Here is an 8,261-nt window from a genome sequence, read left to right on the forward strand (position 1 = left end):
GAATTTTAATCCACAGACAATGCTAACGAACAGACTCGCTGTTCCATTAAACCAAGCATGGGCGGGCCGAGATGATGTCAATCAACGTTGCCGAAAATCACGTTTGCAAGTATTGTGTGTGTACATACATACATACATACATACATACATACATACATACATATATATATGTGTGTGTGTGTGTGTGTGTGTGTGCGTGTGTGTGTGTGTGTGTGTGTGTGTGTGTGAACATATTATACATGTATATGTGTGCGTGCGTGTGTGTGTATGTATGTGTGTGTGTTTACTTTATCTATCATTTATCGTAATGAAATCCGTCGGAAATATAATACTGAAAGCAAAGTAATAGGAACCCACAATATGGTAGAAGCCATAGTCACTCATAATGAAAAGGAATGTTGGTGGAATGTACCATTGAAGACCTCAATAAAATGTAAGCACAACAGACCTGATATAATGACTTGGGATGGAGAAGAGAAACTATGCGCAGTTGTGGAAATTAGTTGCCCAGCAGATGTTAACGTAACGCTGAAGATCAGGGAAAAAGAGAACACCTATGCTGAACTATTCAGAAATCTGCAGTAACTCTATCCAGATTACAAATTCAGGTTTATACCTGTAATTATTGGAGCCGTGGGATATGTAACACACTGGAGAAATCAAGCTTTTCAAAACCAGAAAGAAGAAAGCTAATTCGAAGACTACAGTTCCAATCCATCACTGAAGCTGTAAAAATCTGTAAAAAATTTATAAAAATTTTTCATTTACGTATATATGAGATATATGCGAATGTCTAGATATGCTGCTATATGCATGAGAATACATACATAAAACATACAAATCTGCACACATACATACATACATACATACATACATACATACATACATACATACATACCTTGTTGTTCATGTGGAAATTCCAATGAAGAAGCTTTGGATCTAGGTTAGAAACCGATTGTTTCTATATTGGCAAGAAATCTTGAAATAAACTGAATAATGACATACATACATACATGTGTGTGTGTGTATGTATATGTGTGTGCGTGTATGTGTGTGACGGGCTCCTTTCACTTTCCGTCTCCGAAATCTATTCAAGGCTTCAGTCGGCCCGAGGCTGGAGTAAAAGACAAATACCCAAGGTGCCACACATGTGGTTGAGAAGGAAGCTTCTTACCCCACTGCTACGCCTGCGCCTGTAACCACACTTGTGTCTATACCCATGCCTGCACCTCTGTGTGTTGTGTGTGTGTGTGTGTGTGTGTGTGTGTGTGTGTGTGTGTGTGTGTGTGCTATAAATACCTGTGTATGTATATATGCATGTATGTATGTATGTATGTATGTATGTATGTATGTATTCAACCTGTATCTTTCGATTCTACTCATTTAAAGCTCTATGCCTGGAAATAATATACACAAATTATAACATTAAAAAAACGGGGACAAGAGAGAAAAATATAAACTTTCAGCACTTTTCTATTTATTTTTTTAAAACATTGTTATAGGGGAAAATACGAATACAAAAATTTATCGAAAGGAATTCCTTCTAGTGAATTTGGTGTGGAGGCACAATGGCCCAGTGGTTAGGGCAGCGGACTCGCGGTCATAGGATCACGGTTTCGATTCGCAGACCGGGCGTTGTGCGTGTTTATTGAGCGAAAACACCTAAAGCTCCACGAGGCTCCGGCAGGGGATGGTGGCGAACCCTGCTGTATTTTTCAAGCACAACTTTCTCTCACTCTTACTTCCTGTTTCTGTTGTGCCTGTAATTCAAAGGGTCAGCCTTGTCACGCTGAATATCCCCGAGAACTACGTTAAGGGTACACGTGTCTGTGGAGTGCTCAGCCACTTGCACGTTAATTTCACGAGCAGGCTGTTCCGTTGATCGGTTCAACTGGAACTCTCGACGTCGTAAGCGACGGAGTGCCAACAACTGAATCGTTCATTACGTTTCTTTTTTGATGGGGAGGGAAGTCCCCCCCCCCCCGCATTTCAAAACTATAATAAAATTAATCTAAATATTTTACTAATACTCAAGGCGGCGATCTGGTAGAATCGTTCGCATGCAGAGGACAAAATGCTTAGTGGCATGATTTCCGTCTTCATATTCCGAGTTCAAATTCCACCGAGCTCAACTTTGCCTTTCATCCTTTCGGGAAAAGGTGAAAAGAGCACTATTTGAGCACTGGGCTCGATGTAATCGACTTACCTCCTCCCCAACCCCGAAATTTCTGCAGTTTATTATCATTATTATTGTTATTATTAGGGCGACAAGCTGGCAGAATCATTAGCACGCCGGGCGAAATGCTGAGCAGTATTTCGACTGCCGTTACGTTCTGAGTTCTAATTCCGCCGAGGTCGACTTTGCTTTTCATCCTTTCGCGGTCGATAAATTAAGTACCAGTTACGCACTAAGGTCGACTTAATCGCTTTGTCTGTCCTTGTTTGTCTCCTCTTTGTTTAGCCCCTTGTGGGCAGTAAAAATCATTAGCACGCCGAGCAAAATGATTAGTGGTATATCGTCCGTCTTTACGTTCTGAGTCCGAATTCTGCCGGGGTCAACATTGTCTTTCATCCTTTCGGGATCGAATTTGCCTCTCATCCTTTTGGAGTTGATAAAATAAGCACCAGTAGAGCGCTGGGGTCGATGTAATTGCTTTACTCCCTCCCCTGAATTTGCTGGCCTTGTGCCAAAATTGGAAACCAATATTTTACTAATACCCAAAATGCTTCGCGACATTTCGTCCGTCTTTACGTTCTGAGTTCAAATTCTGTCGAGGTTGGCTTTACTTTTCATCCTTTCGGTAACGATAAAATTGGTACCAGTTGAGCCCTGGGGTCGATGTGATCCACTTATCTCCTTCCCCAAAATTACTAGCCTTGTGCTAAAGTTAGAAATCAATATTTTACTAATACTATTAGAATGTGTCTCTATGTTTTGCTTGCTTTATTCTGAACCTCATTTCTGTTTGATCGTAATTCAGGTATATTATTTCCATCATAGAAATCCGTAAACCACCACAAAGAATTTCTTTGGTCCCCCAGACCCTTGATGCGCTAAACACAAATTTAAGGGGTTTTTTTCGGTTTATCAGTTCTAGATGTTTCTAGTTTAAACCAAACATGTCCGCGGAACTATTTAATTCATAGTAATGATGATATCTATATGTTTTTCTTTAGCATTTTTTAATCTATAGCCATAACGATTATTCTAATATGCTGCATTAATTCTCTACTGAAGTGAAATATAAGTATTAGAATGATTTTACAGAAAGCATTTAAACTTCTTAAATTACATGCCTGTTGATAGCTGAAATATAGAATTATATACGCTTCTTAGGTAAGTTTTAATTTTTATGAGGAGCGTGAGTATGGTAAATATTTTTAAAAATCTGTGTAAAAACGGTGATAACCTTGGAAAACAGATAAAGAAGAGTTATAGAAATAACCAACATTTCAATATATTTTGCCAACGTTGTCGTCTCCCGCCATCCATCTCTCGTTTTCATTGCTTCTTTTTCTTAGTCATGCTCCCTCTCCCTCTATAAGTGCGTATGTATGAGTCATTATATGTATGTGTGTATTCTCACCACACAAACACATATATATGTATATTTGTATATATATTTGTATATATATATATATATATATATATATATATATATATATATATATATATATGCATACACATACATACATGCATAATGTGTATCGGTATATTATCAATAGTTCTTTCCTATTTTACCACAAGGCCAGCAACTTGAGGGGAGGGGGCAAGTCGATTACATTGATCTCCAAGAGCTCACCCCAAAACAACGAAAGTCAAAGTCGACCTCGTTGATATTTGAACTCAAAACATATGGCCGGAAGAGATGCCTTCCATCCTTTCGGAGTCGATAAAATTAGTGCCATTCGAACACTGGGGTCGATCTAATTGACTTAAGCCCTACTTCCCGATAATTGCTGATCATGTCCTAATATGTGAAACCAATATTCAAATTATATATTTTATGTTTTTACTATATTTTTTTTAATTTAACAACGTTAATATCACAGTATTGATCTTTATACTGTATTTTATATATATTTTTTGTCGTAGTGGTATTTCAGATTGGCAGTATGATTAGTATACACTTGTTTGTTCGTTCAATGACCTCTGCCTTCACGCAATTAAACTATGTGGAGTACAAAATATTATATTTGTCTGTTGCTGACTTGGAAAGCGAATATATGAACTCAGTACTGTGATACAAAAGTTAATTTGTTATTTGTACATTACAAACGCAGTCGTGTTTAGAATTGGGTCGGACTAGATGAGACTAGAATATTTAGCTGATTAATGTAGGCTAACGAGGTATATATTAGCGAGAAATTAACCGTTAGTGATTATACAATACAGAAAATTTTTTACTTCATATCTCTTGCTGGACTTGCGCCAAAATTTTAAATCATTATTATAAATTTTAAATCATTATTCTTTTTCTCTCCCTTTCCTTCACTCTCTCTTTGCTTTGCTTTTTACTTCCATTTCTCTCTCTGTATCATTCTGTCTCTCACATTCGTTGGATTATAATTTATATCATTACGATTTCAATGTTGCCTGTATTCTCAATATATTACGTCCCTGTTCAATACAATTTAATTACATAAGTAAGAAAAATTAGAAATTACATACGTAAGAAAAGTACACATAACACCTCCATGAGTCCTTCACGCAATAAAAAAACCCAACATAGAACACACAACAGAAAAATAACACCCCCGACCCTCGGTCTTCCATCCCCAGCTTGATCTCAATCTTATGGCAGTAAAGACAAACTCTAGACTGATATCAAAAATAAAAGATACGCCTACGGCAGGGGCAGTAAATCGGAAAACCCTGAGAATATAAAACTTTACAAAATAGACCAGGTGACGTTCAGCAGTGGTAAGTCCTTTAGGTTGGTGGCCGTCTACGCACCTTTTGGTAGCAGACAGTCTGATTTCTTTCGGGACCTGGAGAATTTCCTAGGTACCTCGCATTCTATAGTTTTATTAGGCGACTTTAACATAATCTGCGATGCACGCGTAGATTGTGCTGACGAAACACAGGATAGAAGTGAAAACTTATGCCTCAACGATCTGCGAAGTCGGTTTCAGCTGGCGGATCGATACAGACTAGATTTCCCGGACGTCCCAGTGTGGTCATTCGAATAACACCTTAAAGACGGATGAAGCAATTCTTCTGCCCATGTATTTAGGGAGAAGAAATTCAAAAATAAATATCAAAGACATACCGCTCGAAGTCGACCCAAATTGGCTGGGGGCAGCTTCGATTATGGGCCTGGAGGACAAAATCACGATCTTAATAAAATTTTTAATTATATAAAGAACATTAATACTCATTAACATTAACACAGGCATTGGTTAAAGTGATATATAAGTTTGTTACGAGTAGACTTGGCTGAAGAGAATCAAGCATTTTTGGCACTAAATTCGAAATCATGATACCAGGTTAATTGGCATTCCTTCTTGCAATTTAGTAGAGGTAAGACGCAATCCTTATTCACTTAGTTTTTTTTTCCAACCATGCCTTCGAAAATCTAGTGCTACTTTTCGTAAGTTCGGAGTATTTTTGACGTCTATTTTTGGCAAAGCTGATGCTCCATAGTACCCTTGTTATATATAATTCATATATATATATATATATATATATATATATATATATATATATATATATATATATATAAGATAATAAGAGTGAAAAAACTACAGAAGGCTTGTGTTACATGGTTAAAGTATATATTTAAATTATGTCAGAAAAATGTTATAAAATCTGTTTGGTATATAAACATTGTATTTTGAGAAATAACCGGTTTCGTGTTGTCTTTTCAAATTTCTCTACTTCATTGTAACGTGTTCGCTCCAGTCTGAAAGAGAAGAGTTCTAGATAGGGGGAGGTAATTAGGGATTTCTTCCGGTATAGGGGAGATAATCGAAATCTAGGAGGTGGTGGAATTTGATGGAGCGAACACGTTACAATGAAGTAGAGAAATTTGAAAAGACAACACGAAACCGGTTATTTCTCAAAATACAATGTTTATATACCAAAAAGATTTTATAACATTTTTCTGACATAATTTAAATATATACTTTAACCATATAACACAAGCCTTCTGTAGTTTTTTCACTCTTATTATCTTTTATACATCCAACCACGTGATTTCACATACCAACTTTCTCATATATATATATATATATATATATATATATATATAGTTTTAGAGAAAAGAACCAAAGTTCATGAACTCATCGATGAAAATCCACAGTCACATATAAAAAATTAATAAGTAAAAGCATAATAAATAAGTATAATATAATAAAAACTAAATATCATAAGATAATGATAATAAAACGACTACACGTGTTTCATAACCAAATTTTCAAATAGAAAAAATATTTAAATCAATTAAAACTGTTGAAAATCAATTCTATTCAAAAGTATAGCTAATCTTCAGGTCAAAATACAACAATAATAATAATAAAAGAATGTATATATCAACTAACAATAAATAACAAATGAACGTATATAAAATACTTATTATATTAAGATAGAAAAATATTATTAAAAATATCAAAATTATAAACGTTCCATAATTAACGTTACGTTTATTATAATAAAAATTAACAGAAATATTATATGCAAAAACTAATTTTAACGAATCTTTCGTTTAAAATACAATTTAAACGAAGTTTTAGGTTAGATTAATAAAGATAGACGTAATACATATCTAAACGATGCTATAGTTTAAGCTAAAAGATTTTAGACTAAAACGTTTATTAGAAAGAAGTCTCGGGAAAATATTGCGTAAAAAAAAAGAATAGAATAAATAGATATAAAAACATGAATAAAAGATTAAACTTTATATAACTTAAATCATAATAAAACAATTAAGTATATTGTAAACATTTAATTGAACTTTAAAATCTAAATAATTATAGATTCAAAAGAATAAGACTAAGAAACAATATATACTAACAGAAATATTATATGCAAATCTTAGTGGCAGCAGCAGCGGTGGTAGTAGCAGCAATAGTAGCAGCAACAACAGCAGCAGCAGTAGTAGTAGTAGTAGTAGGGGTAGTAGGAGTAAGTGCGGCTAATGTAATATTTTTTTGGAGTGAGATGGGATCCGATCGGTCAAAAAGTGTTCAATTGTCTACTACTACTAGCAGCGAATAACAGCAACATTGACCTTGACCGTAAGAAAAATTAAGGAAGGGGCGACTTACTCTGTTCTGTATTATTTGTGAATAGAGAAGTTGTGTTCGTCTAGAGAGAATGTATCATTATTATCATTAGCTTTTTTTTTTTTTCACGTGCATTTCTGTTATTGCAATAAAAGGTATGTTTGCATATCTCGGGTAGTCAGGGAGAAAATAAAGGTAATATCGTAGAAATTAAAGTAGACTTTTCTAAAGTTATTCGTTTGTATGTCCAGTTAGAGAAAACAGTTGTGTTTTTGCAATAAAAAGAATGCTTACATTTTAAATAATCGGGGAGAAAGGAAAGAAAAGACAAGAAGAATCAAATTTTCACAGAAAGTTTTAAGATTCACCAAAGATGGTCTTTTGTATGTCCACACAGAGAAAACTATAATGTTTTTAGAATAATAATAAAAAAAAAAGGATGTTTACTTTTTAGGATACTCAGGGAGAGAGGAAAGGACGAGTATTCACAACAGTTGTGGATATTAAAGTTTGTGTGTTTGAAAACTGTAGATATGTAAATTTGTAAATTTGTAAATTTCTTAACTTATTTTGAAGGGAATTTTAAATACTCGCAGGGTATTGTAGATATCCCAGTCTTTGAGAGTTATTTTTTACCCGTTGTCCTGTTGGATCATATTAGTGCTTCTATGGCTTTCGGCTACTGAATGGTCAGAGCAGCAAGGAATACGTCCAGCCGCTGTCAAGGCTGGCGCTCCTCTCTTCTTCTTCTTCTTCTTCTTCTTCTTCTTCTTCTTCTTCTTCTTCTTCTTCTTCTTATTCTTCTTCTTCTTCTTCTTCTTCTTCTTACTACTACTACTACTACTACTACTACTACTACTACTACTACTACTACTACTACTACTACTACTACTACCGGAAACACGTCGCTCTACCCCCGCCACTACATTCCTCCACGTTACAAATTTAATTTGAATTAAATTTAATTCAAATATAATTTGTGGTCCGTGGGAAGAACCATTTTAACGATGCTTCCTGCCCTAACTCTTCGAAAC

The sequence above is a fragment of the Octopus bimaculoides genome, chromosome 11 (assembly GCF_046866305.1).
Source record: "Octopus bimaculoides isolate indiv1 chromosome 11, ASM4686630v1, whole genome shotgun sequence".
NCBI classification, from domain to species: Eukaryota; Metazoa; Mollusca; class Cephalopoda; order Octopoda; family Octopodidae; genus Octopus; species Octopus bimaculoides.